Here is a 13135-nt window from a genome sequence, read left to right as displayed (position 1 = left end):
GGGGAGCATTGAAGAGGGTTCCCCTGCTGGCAATAAGGTGTCCAGTTCAGACAGGCAGTCTGCGGAGCTGGTGAGTGTGGAGTTGGCATTAGTAGAGCTCAGCAGGAAGAAAGCTTTGGAACCCATGTACTTTCTCATGGCTAATAGAATCAAGACGGCCAGTGTGAACCTAAAATAAAAATAAGACCATGAAACAAGGTTGGGAGGCTAGAGAGCATGCCTCAGGTCCACCTCAGTGAACTATGGGACCCCAATATGCCTGTGGCTCCAAGATCCAGATTCCAGGCCCCAGAGGAGGGGGAAAAAAAGGAAGAAAGAAGGAGGCTCCTTCCTGCTGTGCAAATGAAAAGCCAGCTATCATCATACTCCTAGTTTACTCCAATGACTGCTTTGGTTACAACAAAATACCTAAAATCTATATAGTCTGGCTCAGGGTTTTGTTCAGGGAAGTGCATCGTTTCTTGATGAAATTGCGCTTTTCAAAGGCTTTTTTCTGAAGAAATTCTTTTAAAGGAATTATCCTTGTCTTTAGTTCACATGTTGACAGTGGGGTTAATGTTTATGGTTTTGATGCTGAATTCCCAACGAAGTGCTCAAGAACCATTACCCAAATGTCCTCATGTTAATCCTATTGCATTTCTTCCTTCTAAATTCATTTCTCCCCAGTACTGGGAGTGGAGCCCAGGACTTCATGCATATGAAGCTATATTTGGCCTCTGAACTGCAACCCTGACCAAGATCCTCATGTGTGTGTGTGTGCACGAAATAACTAGCTCCTTCATGTGTGAAGTCAAACCATCCAGACAGAAGTATGAACAAATAAACAGTAAAGAAGCAGGTCAAGATGCACTGATAGGAACCATCCTCAGAAGCTTTGTTAGCGGAAAAAGGTCAGCTGGAGAGTTATGTGTGTTATTTTTTTGAGTAAGAGAAAGGGGGATATCAGAGACTATCCTGAGGTAATCACACAAGAAATAAAAACTTTCTGCAATGGATATGCTCATGAAAAAAAAAAAAGGTTGGAGTGATAACACAAAGGTAGAGCATTTGCCTTGCACGTGGCCCACTCAGGACGGACCTGGGTTCTATCCCTGGCATCCCATATGGTCCCAAGTCTGCCAGGAGTGATTTCTGAGCACAGACCAGGAGTAACTCCTGAGTGCACAAAGTATGGCGCAAAAGAAGAAAAAAAAAAGGAAGAGAAAAAGGGAGAAAAAAAATGAAATGAACGAGAAAGAAAAGGGAGAGAGGATACTTACCTGGCAGGGGAGATACCATGATCACGAAGGTGGTTTCCCCAGGGCAAGGCTTATCCATTGCACTCTGGATGTGCTGACCCCTGCGATTTCCCCAAATGTGGGAAACTTGACTGCATAATTTGTGCTAGTGGGGGACTGCATTCGCAATCTCCCCTGAAAAAAAAGAGAAAGAAAAGGGAGAGGGAGGGAAGGAAGAAGGAAGGGAGGGAAGGAAAAAAGAAAGGAAGAAGGGAGGGAAGGAAAGAAGAAAGAAAGAAGAAAAGAATGGAAGTAAAGAATGAAGGAGGGAAGGAAGGAGGGAGGAAAAGAAGGAAGGAAGAAGGAGGGAAGGAGGGAGAGAGGAAGGAATAAGGAAGGAAAGAAGGAGGAAAGAAAAGAGAAAGGGAAGGAAAGATGAATGAATGAAAGGAAGGAAGGAGGAAGGGAAAAAAGGAGGGAAGGAAGGAAAGTAGGATGGATGGAAGGAAAAAGAGAGGGAAGGAAGGAATAAGGATGAAAAAAAGGATGGAAGGAAAGAATAAAGGAGGGAGGGGAGGAAAGAAGGAGGGAAGGATGTTAGGAAGGAGGGAAGGAAGGAACAAAAGAAAGATGAAGGAATGAAGGAAGGAAAGGAGGAGGGAGGGAGGAGGGAGAAAGGAAAGGGGGCAGAGGAAGGAAGAAAGGAAGGAAGGAAGAAAGAAGGAAGAAGGGAGAAGGGAGAGGGAAGGAATTTTTCTTCATTTCATGAAATACAGTAACATTGCAAGCACTTGACATGCTCGATCTCATGACATCTTCCCTCTTTTAAAACTGATTTTCCTGCCCAAGCTCCCTGTCCCCAAGTGCTGGTGTTTCCTCTGTTTATTTCCTTTGGTTTGTGGTGTCAGCGGCTCCAACAGGAACTCACATAGCCTCAGCCAGGGGAACCCAGGATCTTCCTGGCTGCACCTCATGGTCAGAGAATGAGCGAGTCAGGCCGGCTCGGGGAAGGGGCACAATCCTGACCCCCCAGTGCAGGGAGAGTCCTCCTCTCTCCTGGGCACTCATTCTCCCAAACTCTCATGACACCCCCCCCACATGTTCCTCAAACCCCCATATGTACTGTCCCTGTCCCAGAGAGAAAACAATGAGCAAATACAGCAAAGGCCCCTGTTCCCTGGGCCCCTCAAGAGGCCTAGATGACATTAAGATTTGGCCCCAGCAGCAACTAGAGCACCTGCCCTACAAGCGTGAGGCCATAAGTCCAAGAGGACTCATGTGCGCTGCCTGTGGTTCCTGACATAGGAAACAAATTCTGGCTAAGACGAGGCAGCTAAAGGACTCAAACCCACATGTCCCTTCTGAGTGAGCACTGCAACTGAGGGGTCACCCCGAAGAGCACCACACACCGATGGTCATCACATGTCAAAGAGGGAAGAGAAGGGGTGAACTCATCTGTGTGTGTACTGTGTAGTCATGCAAAATGCTCAAAGTAGAAGCCTAAGTGATAGCGCAGTGGTAGGGTGTTCGCCTTGCACGCGGCTGACCCAGGACTGACCTGGGTTCAATCTCCAGTATCCCATGTGGTCCCCCAAAGCCAGGAGCGATTTCTTAGCTCATAGCCAGGAGTAACCCCTGAGCATCACCGGGTGTGGCCCAAAAACCAAATTAAAAAAAAGTGCAGAATAGCAGGCTGGAGCAAGAGTACAATGGGGAGGGCACTGGCCTTGCCCAGAACTAACCCAGGTTCAATCTTCAGCAACCCACAGAGTCCCCTGAGCACCACCAGGAGTATATAGAAGTGGGGCCTCCTGCAAGCAATCTGTGCTTAGCCCATTGAGCCGCCTCTCTGGCCCTTAGATAGGCAGTTTCCTCCCTCTTCCCTTCCTTCCTTCCTTTTCTCTTCCCTCTTTCCTTCCCTCTCCCTCCTTCCCTCCTTCCTTCCCTCTCCCTCCTTCCCTCCTTCCTTCCCTCTCCCTCCTTCCCTCCTTCCCTCTTTCCTTCCCTCCTTCCCTCCTTCTTTCCTTTCCTCCTTCCCTCCCTCCTTCCTTCCTTCCTTCCTTCCTTCCTTCCTTCCTTCCTTCCTTCCTTCCTTCCTTCCTTCCTTCCTTCCTTCCTTCCTTCCTTCCTTCCTTCCTTCCTTCCTTCCTTCCTCCCTCCCTCCCTCCCTCCCTCCCTCCCTCCCTCCCTCCCTCCCTCCCTCCCTTCCTTCCTTCCTTCCTTCCTTCCTTCCTTCCTTCCTTCCTTCCTTCCTTCCTTCCTTCCTTCCTTCCTTCCTTCCTTCTTTCCCAGCAGTAACTGCAATTCTCTCTCTCTCTCAAAGTGCTCCTGGAAGTGTCTCCCTTGATTCCACCCCTTTGCTCTGTCCGATGCAGGAAATGAGGCAGGAAATGTTGACCAAATGTTGTTTGGTCACACCCAGCAACACTCAAGGGCTACTCCTGGCTTTACACTCAGAAATCACTCCTGGCAGGCTCAGGGAACTATATGGGATCCTGGAGACTGAACCTGGGTCAGCTGCATTCAAGGCATATATATGTACTATCTGCTGTATAATAGTTCTAGCCCCAGATTTTTAATTTTTTTTTTGAGCCTCACCCAGCAGTGCTCAGGGCTTACTCCTGGCACTGAGCTGGGAAATCAGCCCTGGCAGTGTTTAGGATGCCAGAGATTAAACCCAGGTTGGCCATGTACAATGCCCTGCTTGCAGTCTTGCGCTCCGGCGCCTCTGGCTGATTCTGATAAGTCGTGCAGGCAGGAACAACTCCTGGAGGACCTTGAATCTGTGATGTAAACCCTGAACCATCTCCTAGGATAACACTGGAAAATACTCACCCACCACTGGATAAATATTGGTGCAACTCTCTCTTGGCCAAGCCCAGAGCCCCAAGCACAAGTGATGCGAATCAGGGTGGGGTCTTCCTCTCCCGGAGGGGGCGGAGAACCAAGAATAGGGACACAAGTTCTGCTTGGGAGGCATCTGCTGGTGGGGCTCATTTTCTCAGTTTCTTTCAGGATCTTAAATCAACCAAGAGGTCAGAGTGGGAAAGACCCTTGCCTTTCCTGTGGCCAAGCTGGGTTCGAGCCAGGGCACCCCATATGGCTCCTTGAGCCTGCAGGAGTAATCCCTGAGCACAGAGCCAGAAGTAATCCCTGAGCACTACTGGCTTTGCCCAAAAACAAACACAACAAAAGAGATGAGAAGCCCAGAGAGGAGTGCAGGCTATTCTAGCAGCATTCGACCGGAGCACGGGCCAGACCTCACAGAATTGCCCTCCTGGGATGGTGGACTCAACCCTGACCAGTAATCAAGCCCTGAGAAACCGTTCTTGGGCGCTGGCAGTGCCATGTGGCCTGGAAGCACTCGCTGTTCCCCTGGCCCATCGGCTCTGTTTGGGGTGGTGGTTATTAGCTGGGGACAAATCCAGTTGGCTCTCTTCCCGCATCCTCTGACGCTGCACACAGGACTTCTGGGCATGAGCCCAAACCTTGAGGCATTTAGAAAAATGGGCAATGATCCCATAGGCCCAAGACGCCAGATGCTTCTTTGGCCTCCATTCTGGTACAAACACCAACAGAGACTTTTCCGACTGGACTTAAAGGGCTTTCTCCGCTGAAAAAGAAATCTGTGAGGTTCAGGATTGATCAAGAAAAATCACCCACATGGAATCACCAACAGAAAGGAAAGAAAGGAGGAAGAAAAGAAGAGCCCATTGGAAAAGTTTAACTGATATACCTACGTGGTAGGGTTCTTGAAAGAAAACAGAAAAGGCAGGAGAAATAGGTGCAGGATCATGGTGGAGACGTTTTTCAAATGAATGACAGAGAATATCGCACATTTAAGAAGTTCAGAGAAAGTAAAACGGGACAAAACTCCAGACTAACTTGAATCTACACATATCATGCTCATGTGGAAGAAATTCCAGGCAAAAACAAACAAACAAAAACCCTTAAAAGAAGATAAAGAAAAGAGGAAGGAGATGGTTTAGTTCAGCATGAGAGCACTTACTTTGTGTGTGAAGGCCCAAGGTTCAGATGTACTGCTAAAGAAAATAAATTAGATAGAAGAGACAGACATGGGCATAGGCACAGCAATAACTATGAGCACAGAGGGGCTGGAACGATAGCACAGCAGAGAGCATTTGCCTTGTATGCAGGAGACCTGGGTTTGATCCTCGGCATCCCACGAGCACTGCCAGGAGTGATTCCTGAGCACAGAGCTAGGAGAGACAAACAAAAATCAGAAGAGGGTGCATTGCCAGCAGGTTAACCCCACATGAAATGATAAATGAAGTTTGACAGGCAGAAAAGATGCGAGAAGGATTGGAAACTCACTTCTGCTTGCAGAGATGAAGAGAGTTCGTGAAGGGTGTGTGAACGAAGGCAATATCTGTCATCTTTCAATTTTTTTCTTTTTCTTCTCTTCCATTTTTTGGGGGAGGAAGTTTTATGGGCCACACCCAGATGTGCTCAGGGGTTACTGCTGGCTGATTCCAGGAATCACTCCTGGAAGGTTCAGGGGATCATATGGGATGCAGGAGGTTGAACCTTGGTCAATAGTGTGCAAGGCAAATGCCCTCTTGCTGTGCTATCGCTCTGATAGCATCCCCTTGATTTTTGTCTAAAAGATCAATCAATTGGGAGGGACAGGAGATAGTACAGGAGTTTGGGTCCATACGAGGTGCCCAGATTTAATTCCTAGTACCCCATGGATCAGAGCAGCACTGTGTGCAGTTCAAGAGGCAACCAAAGATACCAGAGCCCAAAGACATTCAAGGTCTGGGTGATCCCAGCTGCTGTGTGGCCTGGATGACTTCGGCACTACAGGGCCTGGGCAGCACTGCAACATGGACCCTTGCATTGAAACTCTATGCAGGGGCCGGAGAGATAGCATGGAGGTAAGGCATTTGCCTTTCATGCAGGAGATCATCGGTTCGAATCCCGGGGTCCCATATGGTCCCCCATGCCTGCCAGGAGCAATTTCTGAGCCTGGAGCCAGGAATAACCCGAGCACTGCCGGGTGTGACCCAAAAACCACCAAAAAAAAAAAAAAAAAGAAAGAAACTATGCTGCTTTGCCTAGAGTTGTTGGACAACTATTTGGCCTCCCGAGCACTTTTTAGGAGCAATCTCACTGCCATAAAAAATCTGAATTTATTTTATTTTAGGTTTCTGGACCACACCTGGCTATGCTCAGAGTTTACTCCTAGCTCTGTGCTTTGGGATTATCTCTGACAGGCTCAGGGGACCATATTGGGTACCAGGAATCAAATCTGAATCAGGGCATGTGTCCTACCGACTGTACTATTGCTCTGCCCTCCCAAAATCTGATTTTTTTTTGTTTTGGGGCCACACCTAGTGATGCTCAGGGTTATTCCTGGCTCTTCACTTAGAAATCACTCTTACCAGGCTCAAGGGATCATATGGGATGCTGGAGATGGAACCTGGGTCAGCTGCATGCAAGGCAAATACTCTTCCTACTGTGCTATTGGTCTGCAGGGTCTGGAAAACCCAATTCCCAGCTGCCCGGTGCAGAGTAATGAAAAAGACTCGAGCCCAGCAATGATGCAAGCAAGTTCTGTATATTATCTGACCGGTCAGAGGTCCGAAACGTACTTGTGGCCGAGTAGAGGTTTACGGACCCCGAAACCTTAAGCCAGTCTTTTTTTTATACAGAATTTAGACAGGTTAATTTATTCTTATCATCAAAGCACAATCTTAAAAGAAACAGGAATGAGCACTGACATAGGAGAGCTGCGCCCGGGGTTGTGAGATAAAGGTGATTTCAAATTTCAAGATTTTAGGGTGGGTGGGCCACACAGGAGCGGGAAGCAGGGAGGCTGGGGGGGCAGGGGGGCAGCATCTTCAAATCTCAAGGGCGGTGGGTCACACAGGGGCTCGTAAAGCTGCGGGAAGCAGGGAGGCCGCAGGGAGGTTCTGTAACTTGGCAGATAAGAAATATATGCAGGCAGGCAGTTAGGTGAAATGAAACGGGAGAGAAAAGCAACTTATGGCTGGAGTTTAATAAATTCATATCATATTTTAAGGCTTTCATTAAAAGTATGTTTTTCACTTCTTTCAGGTCCATCCCCCAAAGCTGAATTTTTTTTTTTTTTGGTTTTTGGGCCACACCCATCGGTGCTCAGGGGTGACTCCTGGCTGTCTGCTCAGAAATAGCTCCTGGCAGGCACGGGGGACCATATGGGACACCGGGATTCGAACCAACCACCTTTGGTCCTGGATTGGCTGCTTGCAAGGCAAACACCGCTGTGCTATCTCTCCGGGCCCAAAGCTGAATTTTTAAAGTAAAAATAGCAACAACATACACTTTGAGTGTATGCAAAGGCAACTGAATGGAGGACCAGAGTGATAGTACAACAGGTAGGGCATTTGCCTTGCTTGAAGTCAACCTGGATTCTATCTCTGAGTGCACAGAGAGTGACCTTGGAGCACAGTCAGAAGTAAGTCCTGGGGCCGGGCAGTGGCGCTGGAGGTAAGGTGCCTGCCTTACCTGCGCTAGCCTAGGGCGGACCGCAGTTCGATCCCCTGGCGTCCCATATGGTCCCCCAAGAAGCCAGGAGCAACTTCTGAGCGCATAGCCAGGAGTAACCCCTGAGCGTCACAGGGTGTGGCCCAAAAAAACAAAAAAAAAAAAAAAAAAAAAAAAAAGAAATAAGTCCTGAGCACTGTCGCATGAGATCAAGAACCAGAACTAAATAACTAACAAAAGAGAGCTTCTGAGTCAAGGTTCAATCTTTGCATGCCAGAGCCTGGGTTTGATTCCTAGCATCTCTGAGCATTGATCCAGGTGTAGCTCCCAATCAAAATTTTAAATGTTAATTCAAATTAAATTGTGTATCATTGGAGCCAGGGGCAGGGGTACAAAGAGGCCAGAGTGCATATGTTGCATGCTGGAAGCCCAGATTTCATCACTAGCACCACGAACATGCCCTGAACATGGAAGCACAAGTGAGACCTGGCTCCAGGGAGTCCTGGAAGTGGGGTGAGGATCAAACTTAGAGGGAGAAGGAGGTTCAGGTGGGAGTACTACCCCCTGCCTAACTGCCAGCAGGAGGCTTTGAGAAGGTTTCTTCTGGCCCAGGAGAAGACTTGGTGAATGGACACGTTTGTGGAGGAGGCCCTAGACTTGATCCCGGCACCAAAAGAAGAGAATCAGGCACTGGGGGATGGCTCCAGTTGGGGCGCATGTCCTAAGCACAAGGTCTAGGACCCGAGCCTGATCCCTTGCTCTGCCCCCACTCCCCCAGCATTGCAGGTCCAAGCAGCAAATCAGGCAATTCTGTTTTTAGAGCCGCTGAGATTTTTGGGGAGCCTCTTTTCAGGAGAGTAAAGAGGAGATACAGAGCTGGCCTCAGGGTTAAGATCCTTGTCATGCATCCTGTTGATTCCTGGGTACCACTGGGTGTGGCTGAACCCAAGCTGCATCCAAACCAAGACATGTTGGCTATGAGTGTTAGTACAGGATATGGTGCTTGCCTTTCAGGAAGTTGACCATGGTTCAATCCTCAGTGCTACATATGGTCCCTTACACACCAAAAGTGGCCCTTGAGCATAGAACATGAAATAACTGAGCACTGTTAGGTGTGGCTCAAAACAGGAAAGAAAAAAAGGGAGGACAGAAAGAAAAAAGAGGAGCCAGAGCGATAGCAAAGTGGTAGAGCATTTGCCTCACATGCAGCCAATCCCAGACGGACTCCGGTTCAATTCTTGGCATCCCATATGGTCCCGTGAGCCTACCAGGAGCACAGACTTCTGAGCACAGAGCCAGGAGTAACCTCTGAGCACTGCTGGGTATGATCCCAAAAAATCCCCCATAAGAGAGAAAAGGAAGGAAGGAAGGAAGGAAGGAAGGAAGGAAGGAAGGAAGGAAGGAAGGAAGGAAGGAAGGAAGGAAGGAAGGAAGGAAGGAAGGAAGGAAGGAAGGAAGGAGGGAAGGAAGGAGGGAAGGAAGAAAGGAGGGAAGGAGGGAGGGAGGGCTGGAGCAATAACAAAGCAGATGAGCAATTTGCCTTGCATGTTGCCAACCTTGTGGCATTTGTCTTGCACGTAGCGAACCTTGTGGCATTTGCCTTACACACACCAATCAGGGTTCAATCCTCAGAATTCCATAGGGTTCTCTGAGCCTGCAAGGAGTGATTTCCAGGAACAGAGCCAGAAGTAACTCTGAGCACCACAGGATGAGGCCCGAAAACCAGAAAAACAAAAAGAAAAGAAAAGAAAAAGGAAAAAGAAAGGAAAGGAAGGAAGGAAGGGAAGAAAGGCAAGAAGGAAGGAAGAAGACTTATTGCAGCAAATGTTAAGCATATAAAAGCAGAGAAAACAAGGTCAAAATCCTGTCCCCTCATTTCAAAAAATTATGACCCACCAGATCTTATTTATAACCAACACAATGTCGCCTTCCAGTTCTCTGATGGTTTTGAAGCAAAAGCAAGACACAGTAGAATTCATCCATAAATAGCTCAATGCCTCTGAAAAATAACTATAACACCCCCCACCACCACCAATCACTGGATTTTTCCATTTTGAAGTACAGATATTCAGTGGACCAGCCTTATTGGTTGGGAAGACTCCTTTCCCGTTGAATGGCTGTGCCGCTTTTGTTGAAATCAATTGATCGCACAAATGAGGGTCTATTTCTGGACTGTCTGTTCCATTCCACATGTTTATTGTCTAGCTAATGCCAGTACTGGGTGATCTCTTTATATGGGCACTTTTTGAAGTTGAAGTCCTTCAACTTCATTGTTGCCCTATATGTTTCTGTTATTGAAGTAGATGTTTTCTTGAGCGGGGGCCACACCCTGTGTCACTCAGGGGTTACTCCTGGCTATGTGCTCAGAAATCATTCCTGGTTCTGGGAACCATGTGACGCTGGGGATTGAACTCAGGTCCTTCCTGGGTTAGCCATATGCAAGGCAAATGCCCTACCGCTGCGCTATCACGCAGGCCCCTAGATTATGGTTTTGAATTGGACAATGTATACAAACATTTTTTTTTATTATTTTTTTCTTTTTGAGTTTGGAGCCACACCCAGCTGTGTGCCCAAATCACTCCTGCCTGGCTCAGGAGCCCATAAGGGATGCTGGGGATTGAACCCTGGTTGGTGTGCGCAAGGCAAGTGCCAACCCCACTGTACTCTCACCCTGGCCCTTCTACAGAAATCTCTGCCGAGGCTTTGCTCTGTACCACATTCAATTTATAACTCAATCTGGAGAAAATTGAGATCCATGTAACACAAGTTTCCCAACTCATAAACACGAATCTTGTTTTTTTTTTTTTTTAATTTTTTTATTAAGACACCATGATTTACAAAGTTGTTCATAACAAAGTTGTTTCAGGCACACAATGTTCCAACAGCAATCCACCCCCAGTGTCCCCAGATTCCCTCGACCCCCAGCCTTCCCCCTTGGCAAACGTATAACAAATTTATTTCATCCAATTGAGTAGGAACATTTTTATCTCCCTTACTTTCTTTAATTTCTCTCAAATCATCTTTTAGTGTTGTGGCATTCTGCATTTTGGGGTATAATGTACCTATAGATATTTCACTTCTTTTTTTATGTGGGCATCAGGGATTGGACTCGTGGCCCGATGCCTGCTAAACAGCACCCTGAGCTGCCCGGATTACATACCTGATAAAGAGGAAGAGGAGGTGTATTTGGTGATGGCTTAAGAGTCATGTAATGTCTTTGATTGTGGTGTTTTATTTTTTCTTCTACATGAAAAATTCTGCTCCTAACAACATGACATAACTGTGTGTTTTACTGCCTAATGTATATAGGAACAAAGATTAAGGATGAAGGTGCAGAGTGACAGCATTTGTATTATCTCTCACAGCACAAACAGGCTGTCTTCTGTCCTCAGAGGTGGTTCCCCACAGCAGGTTGTCCTTTCACAGCCCTTGGAGAAATGCTCTGTCAACTATTTGGGAGCCTTCCTTCCTTCCTTCCTTCCTTCCTTCCTTCCTTCCTTCCTTCCTTCCTTCCTTCCTTCCTTCCTTCCTTCCTTCCTTCCTTCCTCCCTCCCTTCCTCCCTCCCTCCCTCACTCACTCTCTTCCTTCCTTCCTACCGCTCTGTCAACTATTTGGGAGCCTTCCTTCCTAAATTCCTTCCTTCTGTTATTTGGGAGCCTTCCTTCCTTCCTTCCTCCCTCCCTCCCTTTCTCCTCCTCCTCCCTCCTTCCTTCCACATTTACATGCCATAGTATTGGATACCTGGAGATGGTTCATTTTTGTTAGTTTTGGGGCCACACCCAGTAGCACTTAGGGGTTACTCCTGGCTCTGTGCTCAGAAATTGGCAGGCTCAGGGGACCATATGGGATGCCGAAAATGAGCCCAGGTCGACCGCAAGTAAGGCAAATGCTCTCCCTGCTGTGCTATTGCTCTGGCCCCAGATGGTTCCATTTTAAAATCCCCACTTGCCCCAGTGTTCTGGAATAGGAGCTCATGCCCCAAACTGCCTTTCACCCCTTGGTATAGGCTGGTCCCCCAAAGTGTCTCTGTTTACCTAAGATGAGGCCAGATGCAGATCTGCCAACTTATCTCTGGCACTGTCCAGGGGGGGTCTCAGTGCCAGTCCACAGTGCCCATGACAGTGTTTGTCCCAGCCTATCTCCTCCTTCCAGCCCCCACTCCAGCCTGGTCCAGCATGAACCCCTTGAAAACAAGAGGTTGGCAGATGGCAGGGTCTTCTCTCTCTTTGACTGGGGGGGAGGGGCAGAGCGATCGCGCTAGGACATTTGCCTTGCATACAACTGACCGGATTGACCCAAGTTCAATTCTCGGCATCCCATCTCTCGAGCCTGCCAGAAGTGATTTCTGCATGTAGAGCTAGGGGTAACCTCTGAGCTCCGCTGAGTGTAGCCAAAAAACAAAAACAAAGCGGTGGACTCAGCTTGCGGCCGAATTCGTCCTATGAGATTATGAAGTCCTGATCAGCAGCCTGAGTCCGGGACCTAACTTTAGCACTGTGTGGCCCATGCAAATAGTAAAAAAACCCTGAGAAATACAAAGGTGGTAACAGTGGTTGTATGGGCAGCGCTGTGCCGTGAGGGCATGAGATGGCACATTGGGTGCAGCGAAAGGTGGCACAAGGCAGGCAAGTCCTGGCCAGCACTAGGGACACTCTGAGTTCTCCACCTGGCACTGGCCCACGCAGGCAGAGGGGGCCAGACTGAGTCCTGCTGGGACTGGACCAGATCTGGGTTTCAGTTGGGGTGCAGGACCCCCCTCTGTAAGCTTATGTCTGTGCTGCTGTCAAACACATCAGTGGCGGTACCAAGGCCTTGGGGGCCCATGGGCTCTGCCCTGCCCTTAATTTGCTCACTCTGTCTACTGCATGTTAAGAGGCTAGAGAAAAGTTTGGGAGACTCATTTCGGGTCTGTCCAAGCAGAGGACACCAGGGCTGTGCAAGAGACATGTACTTTGCTCATGGAAACATTTATTTCTCTTAGAATAGCTATGGCAGGGCCAGAGTGGTGAAGCAAGTGGTAAGGCATCTGCCTTGCACGCGATAGTCTAGGACAGATCGTGGTTCCATCTCCAGGTGTCCCATATGGTTCCCCAAGCCAGGAGTGATTTCTGAGTGCACAGCCAGGAGTAACTCCTGAGCGTCACTGGGTGTGCCCGAAAAACAAAAAGAAAGAACAGCTATGGCATCGTGACCACAGTGGATGGACCGGGACCAGAGCAATAGCACAGCAGGTAGGAAATTCACCTTGAATACGGCCCAGGTTTGATCCCTGACAGAAGTAATTTCTGAGTGCAGAGCCAGGAGTAACCCCTGGGCACCTGGGATTTGCTACCCAACAGAGCCACCTGACAATATTTTTCTTCCTTTACTGCCTATGGACACTTTTTGCCATGGACAGTGCTGGAAAGTTTGGACTTAAAGGCACATT

At 48.3% G+C, this 13135-nt stretch overlaps 1 non-coding gene across 1 annotated transcript; it reads left to right on the top strand.

The window, feature by feature from the left end:
- The first annotated feature begins 1251 nt into the window (after positions 1-1251).
- On the top strand, positions 1252-1413 carry LOC125995557 (U1 spliceosomal RNA). The gene has a single exon (XR_007491058.1). It is a non-coding gene; the product is annotated as a U1 spliceosomal RNA (small nuclear RNA).
- Positions 1414-13135: the final 11722 nt, after the last annotated feature.

The sequence above is a fragment of the Suncus etruscus genome, chromosome 17 (assembly GCF_024139225.1).
Source record: "Suncus etruscus isolate mSunEtr1 chromosome 17, mSunEtr1.pri.cur, whole genome shotgun sequence".
NCBI lineage: Eukaryota > Metazoa > Chordata > Mammalia > Eulipotyphla > Soricidae > Suncus > Suncus etruscus.
The sequence above is the reverse complement of the archived record's forward strand: the minus strand, read 5'-3'. Positions and strand labels throughout refer to the sequence as shown.